At 42.0% G+C, this 13,844-nt stretch overlaps 1 long non-coding RNA gene across 1 annotated transcript; it reads left to right on the forward strand.

Annotated features, from left to right (window-relative positions):
- Window positions 1-1,966: 1,966 nt before the first annotated feature.
- On the forward strand, window positions 1,967-12,593 carry LOC308569757. Its single transcript, XR_014000815.1, has 3 exons — window positions 1,967-2,069; window positions 9,590-10,460; window positions 12,458-12,593. It is a non-coding gene; the product is annotated as an uncharacterized lncRNA (long non-coding RNA).
- The last annotated feature ends 1,251 nt before the right edge of the window (window positions 12,594-13,844 follow it).

The raw sequence follows: 13,844 nt of genomic DNA on the forward strand, positions 1-13,844 counted from the left end.
CGTGCGTGCGCGCTTTCTCACGCAGAACGGCAGTTAGCCTCGCGCTCGAGAAAAGAGGCAAGGCCAGAACGCGGACAAGGGGGCGGAGCCTTGTTGGCCCAGGCGGTTCTCTTTGCCCCGCCCCCTCGTCGTGAGGTGACCGGGGAACGTGGTTTCCCTCAGAATATATGCAATACTGTAGTTCCTCGCGGAGAAATAAGCTTTCTGCTTACTCTTTTTTAAAAAACACACGTGTTCTGTCAGTTTTAAGCACGTGGGCCCAATGCACGCCTCTTAGGAAGCATGTCCCCATTGAATTCAGCGGAGCTTCTGAGTCGAGTAAACAGCCCCACCGTGTCCACTTGGGCGAGTGTGAGGGAATTTATTGAAGATTTCAATACAGGCTGCCAGGGCCGTAATGCAGAACAACAAACCCCTGTGTTGCAAATTAAACACAACAAACAATACAAGCAACACGCAGACCAGTATACTAGATATGCCATAATGCAGACTGCCATAAAACACACAGAAAGTAACGCCGCAAGGATAAAGCAACAGAAGTAGAATATGCGAATATTCCATGGTTGTGTAGTTAAAACCACAATACAGTGGTGCCTCTCAAGACGAAATTAATTCGTTCCGTGAGTTTTTTCGTCTAGCGAATTTTTCGTCTTGTGAAGCACGAAATCCCATAGGAATGCATTGAAATTCAATTAATGCGTTCCTATGGTCAAAAAAGTCCAAACAAAGCCAAATTTGGTACAACAAGAGTTTATTAAGTGCTCTTTAAAGTCACACATACTGTAAAGAGCATTTCAAAAACTGAAGGAACAATAAATTAAGTTAAACATGACAGAAAAACATTTAAAAAACAACAAAGTGTACAGTACATTTTCTAAGACTCTGGGGGACAACTCGAAGAAGGTTCCTCTTCCACTCTTTGCTTCTTGCTGAAGAACCCCCTTCCCAACTGTTCCCCCAGCCGCCCACCACACAGAAATTCAAATCCAGATTTTTTTTTAAAAAAACAGCAGAGTGGCCCAATGGTCACAGAAAATCATAAAAATGCAGAAAAAAAACACAAGCTTCCAGATTCTTGCAAACCCCTCCCCAACACCAAGTCCTTGAATTCCAAACACCCCAACCCAAAATCCAAAAAACCCCCAAAAAAGTTTTAAAAGTTTAAAAGAAGTTTTGGAAAAGCTTCAAAAATCACCAAAGTTTTCAAAAACCTCAAAAAAGGCTACCACACCGCATTCTATGAGTTGCTCCTCGAAGTCAAGTCGCAACTGTATTAACGGTGTTAAGAAAAAGGAAACAAACTTGCAAGACGTTTTCGTTTTTCGTCTTGCAAAGCAAGCCCATAGGGAAATTCGTCTTGCGAAGCAGCTCAAAAAACGGAAAACCCTTTCGTCTAGCGAGTTTTTCGTCTTGCGGAATTCGTCTTGCGGGGCACCACTGTATTAGAAGCTCCACTAGAAAGTACAGTTTTACCTCAGACCAGGAAAGGATGCCAGCCAGGTTAAGGAGCAGAGTCAAAAACGTTGCTGAGGGCAGGAAGCCTTTCTGTAGAAAACAGAAGTCCAAATGAGAACATAAAGGTACACAAACTTAAAAGAAGTGTAAGCAGACAGCAACAGGGATGCTAAAAATAGAGAAGAATTTGAAGAGCACATTCAAAGACCATGAAAAAATTACTTAAATGCATTGGTAGCAGGAGGTGATCTAGTGAGGCAAATGGATTACAGGTGTGCTAAGGAAGGAGAAGCTGAATGAATTATTTGGATGTGTCTTTGCAGGAAAAGAGTCTGAGGAACTGAGGCAGATAGTGGTGTTGAGGTGTTTATTCTACCTTATTGGCAGAATAAAAGCTGACAAGTTGCTGGGTCTGGAAGGCATCCGCAAGACAGTTCCTAAAAGAACTCAAATGTGAAATCTAGGACTGGGGAGTGGCCAATGCAACTCCAATTTTTAGAAAGAGACCCCAGGCGATCCTGGAAAACAGGCCAGTTTGCTTAACAGAAAACGGGTGGAAATCTCTTGCCAAGAACAAGTCTTGCTGAAGTGGAACCAGCATGGCTTCTGCAAGGGTAAGTGCTGCCTCACTTAAGATCTTTAAGAGTGTCAGCAAGCGTATACGTAATAATAATAATAATAATAATAATAATAATAATAATAATAATAATAATTTATTATTTGTACCCCGCCCATCTGGCTGGGTTTCCCCAGCCACTCTGGGCGGCTTCCATAGAAACAAAAAAACACTAAAATATCATACATTAAAAACTTCCCTGAACAGGGCTGCCTTAAGATGTCTTCTGAATGTCAGGTAGTTATTTTTCTCTTTGACATCTGCTGGAAGGGCGTTCCACAGGGCGGGCGCCACCACCGAGAAGGCCCTCTGCCTGGTTCCCTGTAGCTTTGCTTCTCGCAATGTGGGAACCGCCAGAAGGCCCTCGGCGCTGGATCTCAGCGTCCGGGCAGAACGATGGGGGTGGAGACGCTCCTTCAGGTATACTGGGCCGAGGCCGTTGAGGGCTTTAAAGGTCAGCACCAACACTTTGAATTGTGCTCGGAAACGTACTGGGAGCCAATGTAGGTCTTTCAAGACCGGTGTTATGTGGTCTCGGCAGCCGTCACCAGTCTAGCTGCCGCATTCTGGATTAGCTGTAGTTTCCGAGTCACCTTCAACGGTAGCCCCACGTAGAGCGCATTGCAGTAGTCCAAGCGGGAGATAACTAGAGCATGTACCACTCTGGCGAGACAGTCCGCGGGCAGGTAGGGTCTCAGCCTGCGTACCAGGTGGAGTTGGTAGACAGCTGCCCTGGATACAGAATTGACCTGCGCCTCCATGGACAGCTGTGAGTCCAAAATGACTGCCAGGCTGCGCACCTGGTCCTTCAGGGGCACAGTTACCCTATTCAGGACCTGGGAGTCCTCCACACCTGCCCGCCCCCTGTCCCCCAAAAACAGTACTTCTGCCTTAAGATAGAAGTGACGCAGTTGACATAGTGTATACTTAGCCTTTTGAACAGCCTCTGACAGAGTACCTCACCAAAGACTCCTAAGTAAGCTTAGTAGCCACAGAATAAGAGGAAAGGTTATCTCACGGATTGGTTATGTTACGAAACAGGAAGCAGGACTATCTTGGCTCAGAGGCTTCTAAGATTAGCAAATAAACACATACAGTATATTTCTTCCTACTTCCTTGAAGTATTTGCAAAACTCCTTTTTGGTATGAGGTTTTCGGTGTGCACACCCCACTATATTCCATTCACAGCAATGAATATGACATAGGAGCTGTGTTTGGGTAGGGTCATTTGAAGTTCTGTACACATTCACTGTTTAATGACCTGTTCAGAACGAGACATTTTAATTAAACAAAAAGACACATTTTTAACATAAAGAACATACAAGCGCAGCCAGACTTCTAGTACTTGCTTTATCTGCTGTAGCAGGTAAGTTAGATCCTAAACGGTGTCATCAGAACCACTATGTAGGTATAGGTTAGAAATCAAAGGTCCTTCTTGCTGACTTTCAGTCAAAAGAGGCAAGATGGAATCCATGGAGCATAGCTTTGCCTAAAGACCCTAAACACTAAAGTTGATTGAATAGGGCTTTGCCAGTAAAACTGTCACAATGCTATAATTGGAATTGTGCTTACATCAAATTCATACACTTCTTGACCATAAAAACCCTCAAAGCAGTTTATAAAAAGGAAGAAAAAGAACAACCCTTACTGAAAACTATTAATGAGGCTATACAGTTAAAAGCGATACATAAACCATGGAATGAGACAAACTTACAACTGATCCTCTAAGTTTATTGAAAGATGGATTTTATCCTCAGTAGTTTGGAATAGTAAGTAACCATTTCCCTCTTTGTTATAAAAGAATTCTCCTTATACTTTATTCTTCTTTGCTTACTAATTTATTTCTTGTATAAGTGAGTTATAGATTTTGTGATTGTGCAACAATGTATAATTGGTGTGTTTGTTTGTGTGTGTATGAAAAAAGATGATAAGGATACACAAAGAAGAAAGACACAGAAAAAAAGCACTTGCTTAATTTCTTCACAACAAATTACTGCACTATTAACAAAATAACTTAGCAAGAATATGTTTGTTGGGAGATTATTTAGCATTCTTGCAGATTTTTCTTTATAATTTGCTTGAGACCCTCCCCTGTCAGCAGTTATCCATGAGATTTTAAAACATTTTTTAAAAAGAGAGAGAAATGATCAATTATAATGGTGGATACTTTAAAATTACATTTTCAAGCTTTTTAGTTCTGTGAATCAGACACATCATTTATTATACAAAGAAACTCACAATAAACTCACACTAACAGTCAACCCATGGGAGCACATGAAGCAATCTGTTCTGGAGTCTGAGAGAGGGAATCTGTCTTTATTACAAAGTATAATTTATGTGGATTTTATATTTATGGGATTGGAGTCTGAGCACTTCAGTTTTATCTTCTTATTCTTAAGTTGATAAGCGACACATTCTAGGAAGACTCCTGCCTTAAAACCCTTAATCCCTTCTAATATTTAAGGAAAAAATTCATTTGCCTTGTGTCTCATTTTATGCCGGGACATGCATTTCTCATATTTTTTCTTTGATGTCTGATTAATGTGACTTATTTTTTAATTATTTAAAATTCAAAAGCTTGCCATCTCAATATTGGGAAAAGCTGTTTGCGAATATGTATCAGTATTGTGTCTGATGCTGTGACTTTGCATTGCAGTTTGTAATATCTAATGCATTGGGTTTGGCTCTTTCAAAGCTAAGAAGCAGCATGATATATTTTAATATGTATTATATACCTGTGGAGATTATAGTCTGTCGTCCTTCCCCTAAGGGGAACAGATTTTATGGTTTAGTAGGTCATTGACATCTTTAACCTCAATGACTCTACACAACACAGTGGGAGAAGATTTTTAAATGTCAACACCAGGAGTGGGTCACTCAACTTCCACTGACTAATTCCTGGAAGTTAATTGTACAGTGTTATACTGTTTGTTCCCTTCTGGGAACATAATTTTAGGTTCTGGCTCTAATCATAATGCAATGGACTCTGTTCTGTATACCTTAGAGAACAAATGGCCAAAGTCTCTCTTACCCTGCATAACTCTGTTTCCAAGCAGCAGTCTGTGGACCTGAAACAATACACCCCATATACCTGTATTTACTCAGACGGCATGGTCCGACGCAGAGTGGCCGCTGCCTGCCCCTGGCTCTTCCTTGGCATCCTGCTTGGGAGCCTGCTTCCTCTCGCTTCCCTGCAGCAGCTGCCACCTAGGGGGAGCGTGTGGTGCCCCATTCACTGCCTTTGCTTCTGCACCATGGTGCACTGCATGCACCTCATGCTGGAAACTTTGAGGGCGATCAACAACTTGTCGCCACCAATCACCCAGATTTTCACTTCTATTTTAAGATTTCATTTTCTTAATTTTGGATTCAAAAAAATAGGGGTTGTCTTGTACATGGAAAAATACAGTATGTGCAAAGAAATTTCCACAAAATTAGATCTACTTAAATATTTGTAGGTCTGGCTATTCCTCTCCAGTTTTTAAGACAGAGCTGCTTTCTGGGACCATCAGCTGCTGTATTTCCTGCCTTTGCAATTAAAATTGCTGTGGTAAGGGACCAAAACATATTCCAGTTGTTTTTAAATGTCCATTGTACTTAACGTATGTTGGCCTACCTTTGGCACAAATACAGATACTGCCAGGAACAGGGCAGGTGGCCCAGATCCCAAAGTTATGTTGTCTACCACAGCGGTTCTGAGTACTGGGGACAGGGGCTTCATGGATAGGGTTCTTCTAATGAGTTGAATCAGCTGAAGCCCTGCGTGAGAGCTTCTGCTTGCACAATGGGGCTTTCCCACGTCTCCTTTCCCTAGCACCCCCAAAACAATTGGCTGGGGGGGAGGTCGGGAAAACCCCTAGAACACCACACAGTGGGAGGAGAGGAGGTTTCTTCTATCTGCAGGCTGCAGTGCTTGTGCTGTTAGGATGTTCACCAGAGCACATTGTTGAATTCCACCCCATAGTTCGATCCTAGATTACAATCCTGATTTGGATGAGTTATTTAAACCACAGTTTGCAGTTTGGGTGGCCATGGGAAACTCAGGTTTGAGCAAACCTACAAGTCTTCTATAGCTACCACCTATGGTGGCTATGTTCCACTTCCATTATCAGAAGCAGTGGGCCTCTAAATACCAGTTGCTGGGAATCGCAAGTGAGTAGAATTAGGGTTGCCATATTGTTGCCGTATGTCTGGATTTCCAGGGACATTTCGGCGATTTCTGCCCAGACACTGTTTCCAACTGACATATTCTGGCTATGGCTGGAAAATTTTGGACGTATGACAACCCTAGTAGATTGCTATTGCACTCATGCCCAGCTTTCCAAAGGCATCTAGTTGGCTATTGTGTGAATTGGATGCATTTTAAGGCACTGGTTATGTTTTAACCTGGCTTTTATCCTTTGAATTGGATATTGGATGTTAATTAAAGTCATGTTTTTCAACATTGTGTTTAGGGAGATGTCCATGTGCCCAGGATACTATAAAAGCAGTAAGCCTTTATGATACCTGCCTTTAATTTTCGACACTTGCAATGGTGTTATCCTCTTGGAATCAAGCTTTGGAATAGCTTTTTCTTTCAATAAACTTTCAATTTCTTCCTAATATTATTATAGTTTTGTTTGTTTTATGTTTAATAACTTCGTTGGAGAGAGAAACATTACTGAAGACCTCACAGTTCTGAAAACTACAATCGGAGCTTTAAAATGCTTTAAATGTGGTGAATTTTTGGCTGATGTGTGGATGCTGCCCTTAGTAATTAATTATATTAGTATGTTTGTTATTTCCTTATGGGGAATATTTTTGCAGTTATCATCTGAGAAAGTTCTTCAAAATGGGACCTTATCTGGTAGTCTTTTGTCAGTGCTTAGAGGATTCTTCAGTGATTTTTGCACTGTATGGTTCTCTGCAAGCCTTGCACTTGTAATAATATTTTGTCTATTTTATTGTAAACTCTACAACTGTAAAATCAATATGCAATAAAAATACATAATACATAAAATACACGATAACAATTCCACTGGGGCATTGATACTTCTTTAATTAAAATATGTAATATTTAATAATAAAAGGAACGATTAAAAAGCTTGTCAGTTAAAACAGTTAAAGCAAAAACAAAAACACAACCCAGAGCTTTAGTTCTGGGAATGCTTGCCTAAACAAGTGTGCCTTCAGGGGCCTCCAGTATTTCAGCAGAGAGGATATTCTGCAACACTAGTGCCACCAGTGAAAAGACCCATCGCCACATTACGGCATCTCAGTAATCAGCAGATTGTGGTAAAACTAACTGGGTTCCATTAGTTGATCACAATGTCCTTACTTGAAAGTGAAGAGGAAGACAGTTTTTCAAGTCACATGGTCCAAAGTTGTTTAGGGTTTTTAAAATTTATTTAAGTAGCAAAATTTTAAAACTGGCTCAGTGGGTTATAGGCAAACAGTGCAGATCTCTCAGCACTGGTGTGATATGTGCCCAACAAGGTGCACCACTCACCACCTAGGCTGTGGCATTCTGCAACAGCTGCATGCAGCCTCTGGATCAAATGCAAGGGAAGCCCTACATAGAGCACATTACAACAGTCCAGACATGAAGTTAACAACACATATGTCACATTGGTCAGGATATTCCTGTCAAGCACAGTGTGCATTTGACGCACCAGCCAAAGCTGATGGTAGGCCCTCCTGGGCCCCCAATGGCAAAGATGGTTCAAAGACCACTCCTAAACTACGTGCCTGTTCTTTCAGAGGCAGTGCAGTCCCATTTAGAACAGGCAAACCCCCCAATTCCTAGACCTGGGGACCACTTCCACAGTGTTCAAAATTAGCCAGAAGCCAGACATGTTTTGCTACTGGCATGGGTCCAATTGTGACCATGTAAAGATCTCTGAATGCCAGGTTGGCAACTAGGGAAAGCAAAATGTCACTTAGAGAAGGATTTGAAATATTTTCCTTGAAGCTTGAATTTGTTTTATTTGATGTTTTAATGTGTTGTAAACTCCTTTGAGATTTGTTATTTAAAATATAAAGCAGTATAGAAATAACAACAACAACAACAACAACAACAACAACAACAACAACAACAACAACAACAATAATTTCAATTGCAAAAAACCCCCCAAAGACCTGGTGCCTAGTTAGTCCATTGTGACGACTGTAACCTAGGTTTAAGATGCCATTTGGCTATTAGTTTATATACCTGAATTTCCCACAGTATCTCTGTTTTAGCAGATTTCAGTTTCAATCGATCCTCATCCACTCTACCACTACATCTAGGCACTAGTTAGGCTTATGTGTGACCTCTCCTGACTCAGATTTAATGGGAAAGTAGAACTGATTGTCATCAGCATCCTGATCACACAGTGCTCCAAATCTACTGATGATGCTCCCAACAGATTCATATAGATGCTAAACAGCATTGACAGACTTGTGCCTTGTGGCACCCACAGCTAAAATGCAAAGATGTAGACTTGTAGTCCCCCAATGCTATTCTTTGGTACCAGTTATATAGGAAAGACCCACAGAGACAACCCAGGAGAATTCCATGGTCAATGTTATCAAAATCCACTGAGAGATCCAACAGCAACAACAGGGTTACACTCCCCTTAACTTCTTTTGAGTCATCTGCCAGGGCGATCAGGGTTGATTCCATGCCAAACCCAGGCCTGAACCAAGATTAGAATTGGTCCAGATAATCTATTTCCTCCCATAGTGCCTGCAGCTGAACTGATACCACCTTATTGAGAACCTTACCCTCAAAACAGGTATTAGAGACTTGATGGCAGTTGTCAAATACCTCAGGATCCAAGAAGGGCTATTTCAGTAGCTGGCCTACCACCACCTCCTTCAAGGCAGTTAGGAAAATCCCACTCGGATTTGTTAGCTGCCAACTGGACCCACTCAGTCAACCTCTCTGATTTGCACAAACAATCCAGCATGGGCAAGGGTCAAGATGGCAAGTGGTGGAGCAGGTGGCCAGAAGCACCCTTCCCACATCCTTAAGCCTCAATAGCTGGAACTAATCCCTCAGAACTGGATAAGACAGTACGTTGGATATTTCTTCAGAGACTATATTAGCAGGGGAAAGATCAGTATGAAGGCGAACAATTTTGTCTTCAAAGTGCCTAGCAAACTTAACCACAGTAGGCATTTGATGGTTTGAATGTCCCATGGACTGGAACAGGTAGGATAAACTTTTTCACCACTTTAAAGAGCTCTGCTAGGTGGCTACCTGAGAATGCAATGGAGGCAGAAATGTGGACCTTGATGGGAAAGATTTCATTATGTAGGCTCCTTTTTTAGGACTAGCAGAAAACACATAAAGTAAGCAAAATAATCAGATATATGCTAAGTCTGGAGCCTCTTGAATCGTCAAACCAATTCCTGCTCCTCTTGGTTTAATAATAATCAAAGAGAAAATGAGTAAACTAGTAACATGTGTTGTTGATCTCAAGCATGACCACTGGCAAATAAATTAATGTGTAATGCCAGATGAATCAAGCTTATTTTCTCAATTCTTTTTCCTAGAGAGGAATAAAGTTCCATCAACAGAACCTCATTAGGTTGTGCAGCTTATACTAATTTGAGGAGCACATAGCTTGACAGTAAGCATAAGAAGAGAAGACAGAAACCCAAACCAAAGCTGCCAATCTACATCATGCAAGAAGTGAACTTTGACCTCTCATAAGAAGGATGGTGATTGTTTCAAGTGCAAGAAGAAAAATGGAAGCTTGTCTGCTTATAAACATCAATGTCAGGGCACATTCCCTAATGGGACACCTGCATGAGCGAGGAAAGAAAGGAAAAAACCAATCATGTTTGTAAAAAATGGCAATGGCAAATGATAAGCTCCCATGTCTTTATTGCACAGTCGTCATCATCATCATCATCACCTGCCTCCTTCAATAAAATTCCCAGGGCAACTGGTAAAATTTCAAAATACAATAAAAATAAAACACATACAGATTTAATATGTGGATAAAATACTAAGAAAAGTAAAATACAATAAATGGGAACAGCATGAAAACCGTAAAAACAACAAACTCAGTCCAGATTAAAAGGGTTTTGCTTGGTGCCAAAATAAGAGTTGGCACCCGGCAACCCTCTTTTGGGAGAGCAACTGGGGCACTGCCACTGAGAAGGCTCTTTCCCCAATAGCTTCTGCCATGCCTCTGATGGCAAGGAATTCAGAGAAAGGTCTCTGATGTCATGCAAGTACATTTTGTTTTGAATATTTAGCACTACACATGCTTTATGCCATAAGAAAAGCTGGACTCTGCCTGAAGGGGCTTTAGATTCAAAGTTTGACAATAGGGAGACACTTCAGGAGAAGCAAGAGTAGGAAGGGATGGTTGTGAGCAAATATTGTTCATATCCTTAGACTTAAGAACCTAAGAAGGTTCTTAAAGGTGCCTAAAGAAGCCAGGGTGGCTATCTAAAGAACCTTTAACTGAGTTAAGATTAAAAAAGGATGTGTACAAAAATGGAAAAGGGGGGAAACCACGAAAGAGGAATTCAAACAAATAGCCAGCACATGTAGAAACAAAGTCAGAAAAGCTAAAGCACAGAATGAACTCAGGCTTGCTAGAGAGGTTAAAAGCAACAAAAAAGGCTTTTATGGGTATGTCCGTAGCAAAAGGAAGAACAAAGAAACAGTGGGGTCACTCAGAGGAGAAGATGGTGAAATGCAAACAGGGGACACAGAAAGGGCTGAACTCCTCAATGCCTTCTTTGCCTCAGTCTTCTCCGATAAAGAAAACAATGCCCGACCTGAAGAATTTGGAGCAAATGATTCAGCAGAGGAAACACAGCCCAGAATAACTAAGGAGATAGTACAAGAATACTTGGCTAGTTTAGATGTATTCAAGTCTCCAGGGTCAGATGAACTGCATCCAAGAGTATTAAAAGAACTGGCAGATGTGATCTCAGAACCACTGGCAGTCATCTTTGAGAATTCCTGGAGAACAGGCGAAGTCCCGGCAGACTGGAGGAGGGCAAATGTTGTCCCTATTTTCAAAAAGGGGAAAAGAGAGGACCCAAATAATTACCGCCCAGTCAGTCTGACATCAATACCAGGGAAGATTCTGGAGCAGATCATTAAGCAAACAGTCTGTGAGCACCTAGAAAGGAATGCTGTGATCACCAATAGTCAGCATGGATTTCTGAAAAATAAGTCATGTCAGACTAACCTGATCTCGTTTTTTGACAGAATTACAAGCCTGGTAGATGAAGGGAACGCAGTGGATGTAGCCTACCTTGATTTCAGCAAGGCATTTGACAAGGTGCCCCATGATATTCTTGTAAAGAAGCTGGTAAAATGCGGTCTTGACTATGCTACCACTCAGTGGATTTGTAACTGGCTGACTGACCGAACCCAAAGGGTGCTCATCAATGGTTCCTCTTCATCCTGGAGAAGAGTGACTAGTGGGGTGCCACAGGGTTCTGTCTTGGGCCCGGTCTTATTCAACATCTTTATCAATGACTTGGATGATGGACTCAAGGGCATCCTGATCAAATTTGCAGATGACACCAAACTGGGAGGGGTGGCTAACACCCCAGAGGACAGGATCACATTTCAAAACGACCTTGACAGATTAGAGAACTGGGCCAAAACAAACAAGATGAACTTTAACAGGGAGAAATGTAAAGTATTGCACTTGGGCAAAAAAAATGAGAGGCACAAATACAAGATGGGTGACACCTGGCTTGAGAGCAGTACATGTGGAAAGGATCTAGGAGTCTTGGTTCACCACAAACTTGACATGAGCCAACAGTGTGACACGGCAGCTAAAAAAGCCAATGCAATTCTGGGCTGCATCAATAGGAGTATAGCATCTAGATCAAGGGAAGTAATAGTGCCACTGTATTCTGCTCTGGTCAGACCTCACCTGGAGTACTGTGTCCAGTTCTGGGCACTACAGTTCAAAAAGGACACTGACAAACTGGAACGTGTCCAGAGGAGGGCAACCAAAATGGTCAAAGGCCTGGAAACGATGCCTTATGAGGAACAGCTAAGGGAGCTGGGCATGTTTAGCCTGGAGAAGAGGAGGTTAAGGGGTATGATATGATGGCCCTGTTCAAATATATAAAAGGATGTCATATAGAGGAGGGAGAAAGGTTGTTTTCTGCTGCTCCAGAGAAGCGGACACGGAGCAATGGATCCAAACTACAAGAAAGAAGATTCCACCTAAACATTAGGAAGAACTTCCTGACAGTAAGAGCTGTTTGACAGTGGAATTTGCTGCCAAGGAGTGTGGTGGAGTCTCCTACTTTGGAGGTCTTTAAGCAGAGGCTTGACAACCATATGTCAGGAGTGCTCTGATGGTGTTTCCTGCTTGGCAGGGGGTTGGACTCAGTGGCCCTTGTGGTCTATTCCAACTCTATGATTCTAAGAAGAACTTGCGGTATTAGGGCAAAGGCCCATCTAGTCCAACATCCTTAACTAGATGCCTCTGGAAGCCCATAAGCAGGGCATGAGGGTAGTCTTCAACTGAGGGATCCTGCTTCCAGCCCTGCTGGTTCCTGATCCCCATCTTGATTCAAAATAAAAAAATTCCTTCCTGTAGCACCTTAAAGACCAACTAAGTTAGTTCTTGGTATGAGCTTTCGTGTGCATGCACACTTCTTCAGATACACTGAAACAGAAGTTGCCAGATCCTTCTATATATAGAGAAGGTGGGGAGGGGTATTACTCAGAAGGGTGGTGGGAATCGGAGATTGGCAGATAGCTGAGATGAGCCTGATGAGCCTGTTGACGACTCTTAACGACTGTAATAGGTCTTACAGGAAAAGGCAAGGGGTGGGAAGGTGAGAAATGGTTTAGTCATGTATAATGAGATAAGAATCCAATGTCTCTGTTCAGACCAGGTCTCTCCATTGTTTTAGGTTTGGTAATGAGTTGCAATTCAGCAGCTTCTCTTTCCAGTCTATTTCTGAAATTCCTTTGTAGTAAAACAGCTACTTTGAGATCTTGTATAGAATGTCCTGGGAGATTGAAGTGTTCTCCTACTGGTTTCTCTGTTTTGTGATTCTTGATGTCAGATTTATGTCCGTTTATTCTTTGGCGTAAGGTTTGGCCTGTTTGTCCAATATAGAGAGCTGAAGGACACTGTTGGCATTTGATGGCATACACAATGTTAGACGATGAGCAATTAAATAGTCCCGAGATGGTATGTGTGATGTTGTTGGGGCCAGTAATGGTGTTGTCCGGGTGTATGTGGCAGCAAAGTTGGCATCTGGGTTTATTGCAGGCTCTGGTGCCAGTGTCTGTGTTAAGTCTGGTTGTAGTATTATTGTGGGTTAGGAGTTGTTTAAGATTGGGTGGCTGTCTGTAGGCAATGAAAGGTCTTCCTCCCAGAGCTTGAGAAAGAGAACTGTCATTGTCCAGGAGAGGTTGTAGATCTCTGATGATGCGTTGAACTGTTTTAACTTGGGAGCTGTATGTGATGACTAGTGGTGTTCTGTTATTTTCTTTTTTGGGTCTGTCTTGCAGCAAGTTCTCTCTGGGTATCAGTCTGGCTCTGTTGATCTGTTGTCTAACTTCATCTGCTGGGTATTTTAGTTCTGAAAAGGTTTGCTGTAGATCTCTTAGGTGAGAGTCTCTGTCTGTAGAATCTAGATTGTTCTGTTTTACTGTGACTATTTGAGGTTGACTTCCGGCAACACAGTAATCTGCCTTATACTGAGTCATACCATTGGTCCATCTAGCTCAGTATTGTCTACACTGACTGGCAGCAATTCTTCAGGGTTTCAGACAGGGTACACTATCATCCCTACCTGGAGC

Source organism: Podarcis bocagei, assembly GCF_964188305.1.
Source record: "Podarcis bocagei genome assembly, chromosome: 12".
Lineage (NCBI taxonomy): Eukaryota > Metazoa > Chordata > Lepidosauria > Squamata > Lacertidae > Podarcis > Podarcis bocagei.